General features: G+C 41.2%; 1 protein-coding gene across 4 annotated transcripts in view; it reads left to right on the top strand.

Annotated features, from left to right (window-relative positions):
• NKAIN2 (sodium/potassium transporting ATPase interacting 2) overlaps positions 1–18372 on the top strand; it is a 551406-nt gene that overhangs the window by 496143 nt on the left and 36891 nt on the right. The window lies entirely within an intron of this gene.

Here is an 18372-nt window from a genome sequence, read left to right as displayed (position 1 = left end):
GTTGCACTTATTCCCACTTTATCTGTCCTCCAGCATAAGTCAAAAAAGAAAAAATACTACAAACATACTAAGTGGCATAATCGTAAGAGGATTTTTCTACTTGAGTTTTATCTAGATGGTGCTTATAATCTCTTGTGATGACTGAAAAGCACAAGGAATATTTATCTGGTGCAACATCTGGCCTCCTGACATCCTAGTTTAGATTTTTAATCTGTTTTTCTCTAAAAAAGTCTTTTCTGAAAAGAATAAATTGTTTAGCATAGAAGTCCAGCAGCTTTGTGAGATATTCTTTATTGTTCTCTGACATTTGGAATTTGCATTTTATTTTCATTAACTCATAAGGAAATGTACCTGCAAACTGAAAATCAGTTGCATGAAACTTAGACCAGTATCACTGATTTAATCCTAGCTCTTGTGCTTTAAAATATGGTATGTGTATCATGGCTAAAAATATTCCTTCTCTCACTTTTTCTAATAGGCTTTCAGTTGTGGTGTCTACCACAACTTCTTTTCATTTACAGCTTGCTCATACAACACTCGGACAAATCACTGTCAGATTTCATTCTCTTTTTTTCAGTGTGTTAGAATGGTGCAGTCTGAGAGATAAATGAATTTGAATCGTGTTGATAAATTATTATTTTTATCATTCCAAGCAAAAAGGTCTAAGGCACTCTAGACCCTCTCTCAGTATAAGTTTAGAGAAGAAATAATCTGCAGGAACAGATTGTGAACAGCTGTTGAACAAGAAAGCAAATCATGTAATCATATCAGCACTTTAAGTGGTGATAGCTGGTTTATAATAAAGGAAAACAGGACAAGATATTCCAAATAACAGTGACAGGAAGACATAGATTGCCTTCATTAAATCGTACATTCACAAGGGTACCTAAGTACTCTTTAAATGTAATTCATCATCTTAGTCAAGACTGTAGGATGATATCAATATCTGCTACATTTTCTATACACTTTCATTTTTTTCCACTGAACTTAATTTGTATCTTCATGCTCAGTTGTCTAACATTTTCATTTTTATCTCTTTATCAGGTATAGCTGAAAACAGTAAAAGGGCATAGCCACTGTGCAATTACTGATTTAATAAAAAAAAAAAAAAAGGAGGATTATTTGCAAGAAATGTGAGAAAAAGAGATATAAGCGGAAATCAGTAGAAAACGTTCTTTTTCTTCTTTTTCTTTTTTTTTTCTTTTTTTTAAATTCCAAAAGCAATAGTATTTGAATTTCTTTCTGATATGAAAATGAATTAGGGAAGAACAATAATGCTGTTTGAAGACAGATTATCTGTGCCAGAATAAGAAATGTCTGATACAAATTCAGACTACCACACTGCTGAAAAACAACTTCTATGAGCTGCTTTATAAGATTCTGAATAATAATTTTGCAAGAGTAAGTATACAAATATTGTTTTATTCTAAAATGCATTTGTAATGTATTTGCTGGTATTCTTTATTATTATTTATTGTATTCTTTTTGGAAGAAAATGCAAGGTGCTATAGAACTTCCAGTGAAAAAAAGATTTACCCCAGGATACTCACACTGCACAAAAAGACAATTATCAGGAGACAGGTCAAGCTTATGTTTGCTGCAGCACATTCAGAATTGCATAGATGTTTGGTTTTCATGTTCCCTTCAAAGCTGAGATAAAATATTTTCTTTCATTCATTTTATTTATTGCTGAAATCAAAATACTCTCTTTGGAAAATATTATGCAACTTTATTAGAAAATAATTAACTGAAAAAATTCAGTGAGCTTCATTCAAATTGGCCACTAGTTTCAACCTGTTTGAATCTGTATTCTTCAGCAAATAAAACATGAGAATGAAAATACTGCTGAGCTCTACCACTCATCCCAATACAGCTAACAATTTTTGCTAGTGCTACTGAAACAGCTACACCATCTGTTGATGGAAGGTCACAAGACCATTTTAGCACTGAACTACATGAAATCATTTCACAGAAATAATAAATCTAGCATAAAGCTGAAGCATCACTGATCTCTCACAGGTTTGCACAAGTGACACAGGAACACAGTCATGGGGATGGAAGAACATTCAGTCAGTCTCGTACTGTGCCTTGAGTCTTAAAATAGCCTCTGTTTAAATGGGATCCATTTAAAAGCATAAACTTGATGTATTTTCTATTAAGCATCCAAAAGATAATAAAGTTCAATTGGGTCCAATACCATTCAAAACTAAAAGAAGTCTTTCACTTCTCAACAAAGGACAGCTGTCTCTCACAATTAAACTAGATTTTCAACACATTCAAGAAATGTTGAGGACCAGAACGTTGATTTGAGCCTTAACCAGTTTACAACTGCTGAAGCATAGCGGGATGATTGCAGGCTCTCTCATCTGCAATTTAATTGGCACCATTTCTCTAGCACTGATGGCAAGCAAAAAAAGGGAAGAATTGCATGTTCTTGAGCCACATATTACAAAATATTGTTTATCAGTAAACAGATTCAAATACTGATACTCTATCTGTGCAAGTCTCAAATCCTGCACATTGCATGGTGTAAAGGTAATGCTGTAGATACTTTTTTGCTCAGACAGTATACATTAGAGATGGAGCATTTCAATAAGTCTATAAAAACATCTAAAACAAATGGTTTTCTTTTTGCCTAACAAAGTAGATTTGTAGTTGCCATCAGCAAGTCTAATAAAATACAACAATCAGTGACTCAGTGAATTATTATGCAATTTATTCCATGGAACTATTTTCAAGTACAAATACAACAAACCAAACAAAAATAAAAAAAAAAAAACCACAAAAAAACCCACACACACAAAAAAACATGAATTTCTGTTGTTGCTGCTTTCACTATTGCTGCTATTTTTGTAGGACTGGCTCTGACAGCTATATCTACAAAGACACTAATCATCTAACACTGTGCTTTGGCAGAGTAGGGCTATTCACATTTGATTAGTGAGATTCAGACTATGTCAAACAAAATGTAAAATCTCTTTACAGACAGTGTAGAGAAGTCTCAGAGCTGATTCAGAGCATCAGTCAGTTGCCTATTGTAAGACAGCATGATTAACTATTTGCACCTTTTTCTCCGCTGATGTCTGCCCCTTTGAGTGGCCGGAGCCTACATTTGCCTGAACTTTCACTAGTGAACTTTCCTTAAAAGCTAATATTTTAGTTTTGATGAGAAGAAACAGTCTTGCTGCTACTGGGCCATTTGATAATTGTATTTAATATGTGCCCTCCTGGCCTCTGATTTTACAGTTTCTCTGATTTCAGTTAATTGCAGGTGATGCCTGGTTGTGAAACATGTTTCTGATCATGTGCTGTTTTCAAAGTGCCCAACTCGGGCATTTGAGAGCCTTGCAGCTGAAGGACAAATACAAGGGATGAAAACTGACCATGCAAAGAGAAAATGATGGTGTGTTTTCTTCTGGTTTCATAAATCCAGTGCTTTCTAAAGTTGACGGCAAGAAGGCTGCAATGAGACTGATGGTACCCAGGCTAGAATCACAAGGTGTGAGCTCAGACCCAGCTGGAGTCAGGACTGGACACTGCACCAGGCAGAGCAGCTGCTTTTAGATCAAGAAATAGAACCCAGGACTCTTCTTTCTCCTACCTACTTAGAAAATTCGTGTTTCAAAAATAAACACTAGGAAGGAAAATGGGAATACATTTTTCAGTGTCTAGTTTTACTAGGGCAGCAAATCTTGGGTTTAAATTGCGATGAGAAAGATACAGAAGCAGCATAGTGCTTTTATGCTGAGGGACAGTAGGGAGTTACTGGCATGGGCCAACCAGGCTAATCAAAGAATTGCTTCTAGGGGAGGTTTCTAAGACCCTTTTCACTCCTCCAGCAAAACATCTGTCAGGTGCAATATAGGGAGAGCTGACTGCCTCGAGGTTGGCAAAGGCAGTAGTCTTTCCACCCTTTTTCATATGACCCCCAGTATTCTTTGAAAATTTATTATAAGCCTGAGAGGTGGGATCTGATAAGCAATTCTGCACATACACACCCTTATGAAAGAGAAGAAGGATATTTATGCGATTATCAGAGAAAAAAATCTTACCTCACCCCATGACAGGAGACAAAGCAGGGCTTATTACAGTAGTGGCTAGCCTTTTCCTTAGACTAGCTCTAAGTTCCTACTATTGCTTCATAAGGAGCTTTCTCCAGGGTCCTGCTGGAGCTTTCTCTTCCACACCATTTTTGGATGCAGCGTGTTACCTTCAGAATTAACAGCACTGGGACCTGGACAGAGGATTGTTTGAAGACACATGGTGCATAATCAGTCTGAGCCTTTCTCTGCCTGGCTTCTTCCTCCCATTAACTTGCTGTTAATGGAGTGCTGGGTGGGAGATTGCAGACCAGCGTGAACAAAGACAACTGAGGGGATCCATAGGGTAGATGTGGGGAGAAGCCGTCTGTCTACAAGACAGATTGTACACCATAGCTGTACTCATTCTTTGAACATAATCTTACCTAAGTTAAGACAGAAATAGCACTGAAGGGCTAGGGAAGATCAAGGCAAGAAATGAAGATTAATGGAGTATAATCAAATTTGCAGCACTGCTTCTTCCTCCCTATTGTTCACTTTGACCTTCAGTGCTACCAAAAGAAAAGCAATGGCAGACACAAAAGGGACAGATCTGCTATTACCACTTCTCCATGGAGGAGAAGAGTTCTCATCTTTCAAAGGAATATATTGCCACTCACCAGTATCTACACAGAGCAGCCTGCCCATCATCACAAGGACGGGGTAACCCTCATGGATACTAAGAGAGGGGCTGAAGCTCCCTACAATCACAATTGTACTGGATGAATCTAGAGAAAATCATATGTGAATCAGTGCCTGTGATGCAAAGCCTAGGGTCCCAGGCTCCTGGCGCATGCCATAGCCACCAGCTCCTGTCCTCACAAACCCCAAGGCACTTACAGCTAACAAGGAGTTACATCATGATATCTTTCTGTCCTTTCCCTCCTCATGGCTACTAAACTCCCACCTGAGCTATAAACGACTGTAAAGTTATATTGTGTAAGGGTTAATTTCTGAATGGAAAAGAAAATCATCTTCCTCAGTATTCAAAATGAGGATCTTGAAAGGAAAGAAGTGTTTGCTGTGATACCTTTGAGGGAGGTTCTAGGAAAAACCTGTCAAGACTACAGGCATGGTACAAGTGCCCTCTGCTAAAGAGAAGATGTAATGGTGTTGCAGTGCAGCTAGAAAAGGAAATATCATTTTGGCAGTTGGATTCAGTATATGCCATATTTACTTATAGATGTCACAACCTTCGTCCCTGTTACTCACACATACACACAAGTACTGCAACGTGGCCATTCATTTTAAAGCACTGCTGCAGTTTGACACTGATTCTTATTCCAGTGGAGCAATGCAAAGTAACAGAGTGTTGGTTTTAAATGTACTACATGGAAAATATGTCCAAGGGATTTATGTATATAATTTCTTGGTACTGCTTTAAACACTTCATCCCTAAGGGCTCTTACTCACTAAACTGTTTGTTTGGGTGTTGTGCAGCACGGGCATTCAAAAAAACCCCAACACTGCTAGAAGGTTTATCAAGCAGGGTGGCCAGATGTTCAGAAACATCAGAAAAGAGTGAGGTTAAATATCTCCCTCAGGGATTCCTCTTCTGAAATTATTTTATGACTGAGCTATTCTGAAGAGTAATGAACTGTATTTTTCTATTGCTTTCCTACAGCATCACACAGAGCACAGGCTAACAGAGGCAGAATGACAACATGGAAACTAGAAGATCAAGAAGGGCAGAGCTTTGCATTTCAGAAGCATTCTATTGTTTCTACTGATATAAAATACTAGAACCCAAAACAAAAAATTACAGTTTAACATACAGTATTGTATTCTAATATAAACTCTGCCATAAGCTCAATGCTTAACTGAGTTACGAGGTTTAACTTAATGAAGTTTAGCCTAAGTTAAAGAAGTTTGACAGCTAATATGAATAAGCACAAATTATTTCAGACATGCTGTTACATGAAAAAACAGGGGAAAAAAAACAGGAAGTCTTACCAGAATTGGAAATTTTGTTTTATTTAGGGGATTGAGGGTAGTTTGATGGCTAGTTATGTATTTTTTTGTCTTTAAGTATGTCTTTTTTGCACATCTATACTCTCTCATACTTTATGAAGATTTATAATTTCATGATCAGGCATAGGGTGATCATTTTGGTGCGGCACAGGCTTTCGGGCTGAGAGCTGTTTCAGCCATGATGAGGTAGCTGTCCATCAGAAAACTTCCTTCCTGGTGGTTTGCCTTTAAAATATTTCCAAAATTATTTTATTAGAAAAGAGGTTTGTCTTTCTCTTTTGTTTCTTTCTCTCTCCTCCCCCCCTTTGGAGTTTCTTCCAAGAACATATTTGCAGTCATTAGTAAGAAATGTGTTAAACCTTCTGTCAATTAGCCTAATTGATGTAAAAATCTGATTGAGTCCTAAGAGAAATGAATTTCCCCAGCTGAACCTTATCAAAGAACAGCTTAGCAAAAATAAGGAAGAAACCAAAACATGCAAGACTGCCAGAGAAAAAAAAGTGTGATGCTTTGAGACAAGGTGAAAGAAAAACTCGTGTACAGATTGCTGTGTAGTAGTGCATAGACCTAATATAAAGCCTTTAAACACAGAAATGAGGAAAAGATGCCTGTGAGAGAAAAGATTTATCAGGAAATAATATCAGAATGTGGAAAGAATGGGGACCAAAAAGGTACTTGTTAACAGGCCAGAAAAGTGACTTGTTTTTTTTGTTTCTCTTCTGTAAATGCTTGTTGCAGAATACAGCAAATATAGAGTATGTAGAGAGTATGATGACAGAGGCCTTAGCCATACAATGCTATCAGCAGAACTGAGTGCTAACTGGTAAAAACTCAGGTAGTGGTGGACACAGGAAGCTCAAACCTGAATGAGAAATTGCTGTTGCAAACTCAGGTGTGCACACATGATGGAAAACTCTTAGGCAAATAGTTGGCTCAACTGCAAAAGTATTTTTACTTCCCCTTAAGAAGAACTTCTTTTCCTTCATGTCTGTTGAATTAAATGTTGGCTGAGACCCAGTTACTAATGAGTTCCAATTTTGCTGATAAAGAAATTTTATTTCTACCTGAAATCACATGGAAATTCAGTCTCTGAGTCAGTATTAGAGTCTGTGTTCTAAATTCCACTCAGAGTACCAGGACACAGTGACCTCCTGGTAAACCACTTTATCTCATTGTATCTTCCATTCCTCACTTGAAAAGGGAGCTAACAATTTACCTGCTATTCTGCTATAACCTTGTTGTAAATTCCTTGCCTTATGGGGGGGGGAGGGGGGGGGGGGAGGAATTCATTGGAATTACTCATTTTTGTTGGCTTGAAGGTATCTGTGGGAAAGACAGTTCAGATTCATCAGTTCTGATGGAGAGCAGGACAAGTGGTGCTACATACAGACCAGCTTCTACTGGGCAGGTTTTACTGTACCTCATTCTCATGGGTGACTTCAACCATCCTGACATCTGTGGGAATGACGGTACAGCCTGGCACAAGCAATCCAGGAGGTTCCTTGATTGTGTGGAAGACAACTTTCTTCTGCAAGTAATAGAGGAAATGACAAGGAGAGGTGCCATGCCTGACCTCGTGCTCACTAACAGGGAAAGGCTCATTTGAAATGTGACACTCCAGGGCAGCCTTGGCTTCAACAACCACGAGATGGTCAAATTTGAGATCCTCAGGACAGTGAGAAGAGCATGCAGCAAGCTCACTGCCCTAGACTTCAAAAAAGCAGACTTCAGCCTCTTCAGGAACCTGCTTAGTAAGGTTCCATGGGATTTAGCCCTAGAGGGCAGGGGGGCTCAAGACTCTTGGTTGGTCTTCAAGGATCACCTGCTACAAGCTCAGGAGTGTTGCATCCCAACTAGAAGGAAGTGCAGCAGGAGGGCCAGGAGACCTCCTTGGATGGATAAGGAGCTGCTGAGGAAAATTCAAATGAAAAAAGAGTTTTATAGAAAGTGGAAGCAAGGACAGGCAGCCTGGGAAGAGTACAGGGATGTTGTCCGGGAAGCTAGGGACCAGGTTAGGAAAGCTAAGGCCCAGTTAGAATTAAACTTGGCTAGGGATATTAAGGATAACAGGAAGGGATTCTACAGGTACATAGCAAATAAAAAACAGATTAGGGAGAACGTAGGCCCCCTCAGGAAGCTCTCGGGTGAACTAGCTACACAGGATTTGGAGAAGGCTGAGGTTCTGAATGACTTCTTTGCCTCGGTCTTCTCTAGCAAAGGCTCTGACCGCACCACCCAAGTCTTGGAAGGCAGACACAGGGACTGTGAGAATGAAGACCTTGGGCCCACTGTAGGAGAGGAATTGGTTCGAGACCATCTTAAAAATCTGAATGTGCACAAGTCCATGGGTCCTGATTAAATCCATCCGTGGGTCCTGAAGGAGCTGGCGAATGAAGTTGCTAAGCCGCTGGCCATCATATTTGAAAAATCATGGAAGTCAGGTGAAGTTCCCAATGACTGGAAAAAGGGAAATATAATCCCCATTTTCAAGAAGGGGAAAATGAATGACCTGGGGAATTACAGACCAGTCAGTCTCACCTCTGTGCCTGGCAAAATCTTGGAGCAGATTCTCCTGGAAGGCATGCTAAGGCACATGAAAATCAATAAGGTGCTTGGTGACAGCCAGCATGGCTTCACTAAGGGGAAATCCTGCCTGACCAATTTGGTGGCCTTCTATGATGGGGCTACAGAACCGATGGACAGGGGTAGAGCAGTTGATGTCATCTACCTGGACTTGTGTAAAGCATTTGACACTGTCCCACACGACATTCTTGTCTCTAAATTGGAGAGACATCAATTTGATGGATGGACCACTCGGTGGATAAAGAACTGGCTGGATGGCCGCACACAAAGAGTTGTGGTCAATGGCTCAATGTCCAGCTGGAGACCAGTAGCGAGTGGTGTCCCTCAGGGATCAGTGTTGGGACCGGTCTTGTTCAACATCTTCGTCGCTGACATGGACAGTGGGATTGAGTGCGCCCTCAGCAAGTTTGCCGATGACACCAAGCTGTGTGGTTCGGTTGATACGCTGGAGGGAAGGAATGCCATCCAGAGGGACCTTGACACGCTTGTGAGGTGGGCTGATGCCAACCTCATGAAGTTTAACCATGCCAAGTGCAAGGTCCTACACCTGGGTCGGAGCTATCGCAGACACAGCTACAGGCTGGGTGGAGAAGAGATTCAGAGCAGCCCTGCGGAGAAGGACTTGGGGTGCTGGTCAATGAGAAAATGAACATGAGCCGGCAGTGTGCGCTTGCAGCCCAGAAAGCCAACCATATCCTGGGCTGCATCAAAAGGAGAGTGACCAGCAGGTCGAAGGAGGTGATCCTGCCCCTTTATTCTGCTCTTGTGAGACCTCACCTGGAGTATTGTGTACAGTTCTGGTGTCCTCAACATAAAAAGGACATGGATCTGTTGGAACAAGTCCAGAGGAGGGCCACGAGGATGATCAGGGGACTGGAGCACCTCCCATATGAAGACAGGCTGAGAAAGTTGGGGCTGTTCAGCCTGGAGAAGAGAAGGCTGCGTGGAGACCTCATAGCAGCCTTCCAGTATCTGAAGGGGGCATATAGGGATGCTGGGGATGGACTCTTCCTTAGGGACTGTAGTGATAGGACAAGGGGTAATGAGTTAAAACTGAAACAGGGAAAGTTTAGATTGGATATAAGGAGGAAATTCTTTCCTGTTAGGGCAGTGAGGCCCTGGAACAGGTTGTCCAGGGAGGTTGTGAATGCTTCATCCCTGGCAGTGTTCAAGGCTAGGTTGGACGAGGCCTTGGGTAATATGGTTTAGGGCAAGGTGTCCCTGCCCATGGCAGGGGGTTTGGAACTTGATGATCTTGACATCCTTTCCAACCCTAACTATTCTATGATTCTATTTAACCTAGATCTCAAAAACAGCTTATGAAATTGCTAATTACGTGTTCTGATATCTCCTAGTGCACTCTTTCACTGCCATAAAATGCCTATGTTGCATCCATTTACATTTTTCTCATAGTAAGGACACAAAGGTTAAGGAGACACAGCAGGAAACATTCTTTTTGATGCTAGTGTCTACACTGATCTTTCCTTGACCCTCTGTTTAAATATTTACTTAACTAGTAACTAAACTAAAGCTGAATAAAAGCCTAGATGACGTTAATGCTCAGTGTTGGTGTGCATATGTTATCAGAGTCATTAAAGAGTGAAGACTGGATGCTGTCAGGCTGTATTTTCTATAACATCTTTTCACCAGATTGTCTGAAGAAGAAAATACATTCTTTGTACACAGGAGCTCAAAAATGGTAAGAAGCAGCAAGAATGGAGCAACAAGTAGAGCTAGTCTCTTTGCACCAAAATATCTCCTCTCTCTCTCACTCATGTGCACGTACACATGTGCATGAACACACACATACATATCATTTGCAGATAAATGTTTTAAACCAGCAACTATCTAGCAAGTACTTTCACTATTTTTTCATTCTTTGCTGAAAGGTGGTGGGGGTAAGAAGGGAAGGGATGTCTGGTGGGAAATCTTAGCATCCAGAAAAAAGAAGTGGAGGAAACACTGTGATTTATAAAGAGCACCATCTATTTTATGCACAGAACCACAGAATCATTAGGGTTGGAAGGGACCTCTGGAGATCATCTAGTCCAACTCCCTGCCAAGGCAGGGCCACCTAGAGCAGGTTACACAGGGACACATCCAGTCAGGTTTTGAGTATCTCCAGAGAAGGAGACTCCACAGCCTCTCTGGGCAGCCTGTTCCAATTCTCTGCCACCCTCAATGTAAAGAAGTTCTTCATCATGTTGAAGTGCAACTCCCTGTGTTTTAGTTTATGGCCATTGCTCCTCATCCTCTTGCCGGGCAGCACTGAAAAGAATCTGGTACCATCCTCCTGGCACCTGCCTTTGAGATATTTATATACATTAATGACCACACAAGTGAATGAACAGCTCGCAGTAAGGTGAATGCAAATGCTGGAGACCTGACTTCCAACTGAGAGAGGAAGTACAGCCTCACACAGATGCAAAGAAGATCTTAAATGTGATCAGTGGAAAAATGTGAAGGGAAACTAGGCTCTTCATCTGTCTGACTGGTTCGTTGTGCAGCAATTACTGCACTTGTTTGTATTAATATTCAGGAGACTATTAATCTCAGCAAGGCTGTCTATAAAATACTGCTGTAAACTTGGAAGAATTATTATTATTAAATATGCGATGCAATTTATATCAATATTAAATATTTAATAATGACAATAATAGAAATAATAAACACTGCTTACAATATGTGTTTCAAGTAAGCTGGCATCCCTTTGGATCATAGATGTTTAAAGGCTTAAAAAGTGCGTGTCTTCAAAGGGTGCATCTGTGTTCATAGTAAGAGAAGGCCAGAGACAGAGCTTGAGCACTGAACCCCCGATAAATTACGCTGCTTATTTTGTAGCTAATGCCCTGCCTTTTTTAGCTAATGTCCTTGTGAGAGTTTTGAGTAGTCTCACAAGCATTTGCTATGACAGTACATGAACATATTCACAGTATCACAGTATCACAGTATGTTAGAGATTGGAAGGGACCTCAAAAGATCATCTAGTCCAATCCCCCTGCCGGAGCAGGAACACCTAGATAAGGTTACACAGGAACGTGTCCAGGCGGGTTTTGAATGTCTCCAAAGAAGGAGATTCCACAACCTCCCTGGGCAGCCTGTTCCAGTGTTCCGTCACCCTCACTGAGAAGAAGTTTCTTCTCATTCCTAGACATATCTCCTTTCAGAGACCTCTCCCAAAAGGCAGGATGGATAAAACAGCATCACATAATTCCCAGCTGTTTCAAACCCTCAAGCACCCCCTCATACCCTCCTGCTACATCCAAAAGGCATGACACCACCCTCATTTTGCATTGAGGAGTATTTTCCAGAGTAAAAGGCAAGACAAAATCAACAGAACATCTCAAAGCAGACATTAATATAAAACAAGAATGTTTTCTGCTGTCTCTATTCTGCCTTGTCATCTTCATTTTGAGAATGTCCTGGGTTCAGCAGTAGCAGTCATTTTTCTCCTTCTCAGTAGCTGGTGCAGTGCTGTATTTTTGACATTCAACCTGGAAACAGTGCTGATAACACGTATGTTTTTAGTTGTTGCTAAGTAATGTTTACTCCAAACAATGACTTTCTGAGTCTCATGCTCTGCCAGGGAGGAGGGGCAGCGAGGAGGAATCAGAGACAGGACACCTGACCCAAACTAACCAAAGAGGTATTCCATACCACAGCACGTCATGCCCACTATATAAACTGGGGGCAGTTACCCGGAAGGGTTAGATCACTGCTCGGGTCAGGCTGAGTATCGGTCAGCGGGTGGTGAGCGGTTGTATTCTCTTCCCTTGTTCTTTCCCTTATCATTATTATTATTGGTGGTATCAGCAGTGATTTGTGTTGTACATTGGTTGCTGGACTGCTCTTATCTCAACCCGTGGGAGTTACATTCTTTCAATTCTCCTCCCCATCCCTCTGGGAGCAGGGGGAGGAAGAAGAGGTGGAGCGAGCGAGCGGCTGTGTGGTTCTGAGTTACCGGCTGGGTTTAAACCACAACAGTTCTTTGTGGTGCCCAGTGAGGGGCACAAAGGGTTGAGATAATGACAGATCTGACCGGAGTGTGTCTAATTGTATCTGTGATAAGCATTCATTGTTTCGGACTAAGAGTCAATAGTCACAATGCTGGTTTATTGGCTCTCAAAGTTGTTACTCTTGATCTCAGCATTTCAGCATGTCGTACCTTACTTACAGCCAGTATTTGCTGTTTAAGTGTTTTATCAGCTGTGGGACCTGGTTCTTGTTTTGCTGTACCTTATGGGAATGACTTGTAATACAGTAGACTCGTTGGTCATGATACTGGTATGATTTGCATTCCCAGTGTGGTCATCACCTCTATACTTTGGGAGGTGTTTAGCAATTACACATCTTTTTTTTCCTCCTCTATTGGTCAACCTGTAAAGAAGACATTCCCACACACACCCAGATCCCCCACCAGACTATTTAGAGCATCATTTGAGAGTTCTGAAGGTTTTGAATGGCTTTTGGATACCCTCAAGAGCTGCCTACCAGTTGTGACGGGGATCACCATGTTGGTACCATACAGAGTGTGTTTTATCCATGACCATTCCATCCGACCTCGAAAGTTAAGCAGAGTTGGGTTTGGGTCTTGTCTGTGGTTAGACGACAATATAGGAGGACCAAGAGATTTTCCCTGAGGCTGGATAGTCATGAGTGGCAGCGTGGGTGGGATAGTATGGGCAAGGATCTAAGCCAGTGGGCCCCTCCAGTGCTTTGGAACTTCACCACTGAATAAGTGCAAAATCTGGAAAAACTATTAAAATACTTAAGCAAGGTGTGTTGTCATCCTGGTCATACCAGAGAGGGACAAATCTTGGCAACGTGCTGGGGCTTGGCCTATGCTTACAAAGCCCTGTTCAACACTGGCAAGCACCTTCAAAGGGAAAAAGATGTCTCTGGATCTGATGGCAAAGCAACAGACAACGCAGCTACTCCAACTTCAAGTACAGCAGCTACAGCAGCTGCACCAACCCCAGTAACAAATACAGCAGCTACTCAAACTCTGACCACAACAGACAACACAGCTATTCCAATTCCAAGCACAGCAACTACACCAACTGCAGCAGCAAGTACAGCAGCTACTCAGACTCCTACAGCGACAGACAATGCAGCTGCTGGTGCTACTCAACCCCCAAGCCCAGCATCTGTACCAACCCCGACAACAGATACCGCAGCAACTCCAACCCTAGTGGCAGACACTGCAGACACTCCAACCAGAGTAATAGTCACTGCAGCTAAACCAAAGGACCAGTTCTTGCCAATATCAGTTGCCCCTGTATGCAAGGGGAAACGCAAACAAGAGGCACAAAGAGAAACCCGTACAGTGAAGAAAGATGAGGAATCAGTGCACTTACTACACGGGACAGCATCTTAGCGAGAGTTATTATTACGTGGATCAGAGGAAGAGGAAGAAGAAGAGGTGACTTCTCGACCCCAGACCTCAACCGAGCTATGGAACATACAAAAAGATTTCACCTGTCATCTGGGGGAACACCTTGTCACCTGATTGCCCCAGTGCTGGGACAATGGGGCCAATGGTCATGAATTAGAAGGTAGGGAAGCCAAGCAGCTGGGATCACTTGCTAGTGGAGGGCGAATGGACAAAGCAATTGCAAAAGAGAAACGGTCCCTCAGCCCTTGGAGGCAGCTCTTGGCAGCTGTGAAAGAAAGGTTTCTGTACAAGGACGGTGTTATGAGTTGTTCAGCCAACTGGACCACACTAGAGAAAGGCATCCAGTCTCTGAGAGAATCAGCCATTGCAGAGATGATCTATCGCAGGCCAGATGCCAGGAATGCACCTGTAGATCCAGATGAAGTTGAATGTACATGACCCATGTGGCAGAAATTTACACAGGGTGCACCATCATCGTATGCCCACTCATTGTTATCAGTGACCTTGCATGATGTGGCATCACCAACAGTGGATGAACTGATTTGTCAACTCCAAAAGTTCAAAGACAATCTCACCCCTTCCATAATTTCAGCTGTGGAAAAATGGTCCCAGGACCTCAAACAATTGAGAGATTATCTATCCGATCTATCTAGCTCCCCACGTGTACCAACACACATCTCATCTATTAACAAAAGGCATCCTACTGCTTGAGAGATAAGATGTAGGAGATACATGCCATGGGCCACCCTATAGTTTTACTTGCAGGATCATGGAGAAGACATGAGAAAGTGGGATGGAAAACCTACTGGCTGGGTTTAAACTGTGACAGAGAAAAACTTGGATGTGTATGACACGGCTATTTTATGGTACAGCAATAGTATACTAGAAGGCAAAACTTGCTCTGTTCTCTGTTGGGCTGTGACACAGCCCTCATTATTTCAGACACTCTGAACTGATTTAAAAAAAAAAAAAAAAGAACAGAGAAGATGGGATTGCTTCAGAGGTGTAAGTCTCACCGCATAGGGCTCATAGAAGTCTCAGTTAAGTGTTACACAGCCTCTGTGCTGTAGCTGGAGCTGCACCAAAGTGGTGCAGACAACAGCCAGTCTACACTATTTGGCCTTGAAGCCAGAGGCTGGCCGTTGGCCCTTACCGATTTAGCAACATAGCCATAGCCAGAGTATATTTCCCTGCACCATTAATTACTCAGGTCCCAAGAATGCACTCTATTTTATGTAGATAAAATATTTCTAGTTCTTTAGGCAGCATGGCGCCTCTGTCTCGTTAGTGTGGCCCTATTCCATAAGACACTTGATTTATGTCACTGTACAACTTCCTGTCACTGCTGGCTCTATCTACAGTTCACTTATTTTAATGCGTTTCATTAAGGCTGCTTGCTGATGAGGGAAGGCTCCACCAGTGATGTGCTGCCCTGGTGTGCTTGTAGCCTTCAGTCTCTGCACCTGATCATTTCATAAAATCAAATGTCTGGAACTGTGGTTATGTGGTGATCAGCAGAGAGGAGATGTTTGCCTTAGGCAGCCTCCTGCCAGTGGTACAATGCCTATTTTGAAATTTTGTCCCTATGCACATTTCATACTAATCCACACCCCTCTGTGGAGTAGAAAAGTCAGAAATGTTATGCTCCATAAAAAATGAAGAATTAGAAAAAAAGGAAGAAGTGAAAGAAGGAGTCAAGGTGACATGTTCCCTCATTCCCTTCTCTTTACCCTAGCCCCAAGTGCTTTTTACTGTCTTCAAATCCTCTGCATTTTGTTTCAGCAGTATATTTTAAGATACTACTTTCTTTCTTTCGGAAGATTCATATGCAGTTCCTCACATAAGGGTTGAAGCTTTCCAGGTGTGACTCCTTTTCCCATATTTCCATATTAAGGTGAGGTCTGGAATAAGCTGGTTACTCCTTTCCTGGATTTCTTCAGATTTAATTCAGCACAATATAAATAGCAATGTCAATTACATGTCTAGTGAATTAAGTGTAGTAATAATGGTGTAATATGCACTGTGCTACTTATTACTGAAAGTGCAAATTGAAGTTAATTTATTCAAGAAGAAAATAGTAAAAGAAATTATAACACAGTTGAAGGTAATTGTACTTTGCTGTAGGTGAATTAGATACTGATTGCAAATACTTTACTATCACTGCAAGTTTCTCTGCTATTTTTCCAGTAAAGCAAAGTGCTCATTTTTCCACTTTTGTGGGGTTTGGTTTTGGTTTGGGGTATTTTGGGGGCTGGGTTGTTTTTTTTTTTTTGTTTTTGTTGTTGGTTTTTGTTTGGTTTTTTTTCACAAATACTACTATACACTGGAATTGTTGCATACTAATATTGCATGCACCATATTAGAGTCAAAAATCATAAAGCCAGAAGAAAATTCTGCGATTACCTAGTTTGACCTCCTAATAACACAGGCATAGAGATTCTCTGAATTAATTCCTGCCTGAACTACAGTTAAAAATACATTTAATCTTGATCTTGAAATGTCCTGAGGGAAAGCTCACCACAATTTTCATTAAAATTTACCTTTAACTTGTCAAAATTTCTATCTTTCAATCCCGATGCTTACATTTATCTAAAAAACTGCATCATCCTGTCATTAGCAACATTTTACTCCCTGTTTTTACTCTTTGTGATGAAGTTTAATCTCCTTTGCTTAGCTAAACTGCTTGATCTCCTCCCTGTAGTCCACTGATCATTTTCACAGTTCTCCTCTGAACCACCTCCATCAGGGAAGAACCTCCATAGTGAATGATTGTGTCTGCCTGGACAGCAGCAAGAACTGCACAACTCAGTCTTCTCAGTAAAACCTCAAGATCAAGTAAACCGATATAAGAATGAAGAAAACATATGCCATCATCAGGATCTTCATATTTGGTAGAGAACTTTAATGACCTAAAAAGAAGGCTAAAAGGAAAGGATAACTCCAAAAGGATACAGAAGAGCATTAGGGTGGCTCTGTCAGCTTCAAACCAAACAGATGGGGAATCATTATTCAGATTTTGTACTGAAGTTGAATGAGATAGCTTGGCCAAATGATCACAATGAGGAACAAAAAGATTCCAATCAGGCTTTTGTGTTAGATGCCATCCTCCAGATAATATAGGTATCTTCATGAATCATGCAAGTAACATATTTCTGAATATCAGTAGGGCTTCACATCCGTTTGCTGCCCAGTTGTATACAGTGTACAACTGGCTGTATTGCAGCATGCTGAAGATTAGAGTGAAATTGAGAGGCAAGCACCTGCTAATCAGGCACATATTAAGCATGAAGTCTATCACCTTGTCATGGAATTATGCCATTGGTGGCAATTTTGCAAACCTTTCATGAGAAGCTTGTGAGCACCCAGGCTTTCTGGGCACGTAAACAGCCATCTGCCTCAGCAGATTTGCTCCTTTCATTGCAGAGGGACACGTGCCAAGCAGAAGATATGCTTGTCCCAGCCAGGTCCCCAGACTTTCAAGTGAAGGGACCAAAACTACCAGATTACAGTAGTTTTGCCAAACTGGTTATTTAGACACAACCTGTAGCACTTTTGGAAATGGAATGTTTCTGCCCTAACAAATTTTGGGTGTGAGATGTCTTGGCATTTTCAACTTTAGTTTTAACCATTTTCTTCAACATTATTAATGTATCTGACCTGCTTCTGTTCTTTGGGAAACAGAGACCTGCTTATGAGACCTTTGTCAACTCCAATTTTTAGACATCTAACCAGAGGATCTGTTTTATTTGAGTAGCACATTCATATGTCAAATCTTGCAAATTGTACCTTTTAGCTTTAATAAGGCCTGCTGCCATTCCAGTCCCTGTTCACTGAATGTTTGGCTGCTGTTTCATTTGTCTTGGCATAAAATATTGAGGGTTTTTCAGGCTCTGTTTGGTTTTCCTCCATTTTTTCTATGACTCTACATTTATTCTGCAATGTCTGTGACCTTCCACTGGACTTGCATACTTAATGTGTTATACCTTGTACATTTCCATGTTCATGCTGCAGACTTGCGTTACTGCAGATTGATGAATTATTGCCCTCTAATACTGTTGTACATTTTCCAAGAATTATATGTCTTCTTGAGCATTCAAAAGATAGTATTAATAGTTTACTGCACTAAATGTGGAAAAAAACCAAATCTACGGGTTTATGAAAGTGTAGCTCATCTGTAACAAGGAGCCTTCACAAAGATAAGGTAGTTTATTTTAAATCTTAGATCAAACAATATATTAATACATATCTTCAGAATTACAATAACCTCCCCAGTGATGGGCATGGCATTTATCAAAGTAATAAGGCATAATAGGGATGGAGTTGTTGAAAGGCAGCTGTTCAACT

This window comes from Neopsephotus bourkii, unplaced genomic scaffold (assembly GCF_033783945.1).
Source record: "Neopsephotus bourkii isolate Nb327-2 ecotype Australia unplaced genomic scaffold, CSIRO-AGI_Nbou_v1 NB_1765, whole genome shotgun sequence".
NCBI classification, from domain to species: Eukaryota; Metazoa; Chordata; class Aves; order Psittaciformes; family Psittacidae; genus Neopsephotus; species Neopsephotus bourkii.
Note: the sequence above shows the minus strand (reverse complement) of the source record. Positions and strands in the feature narration are given on the sequence as shown.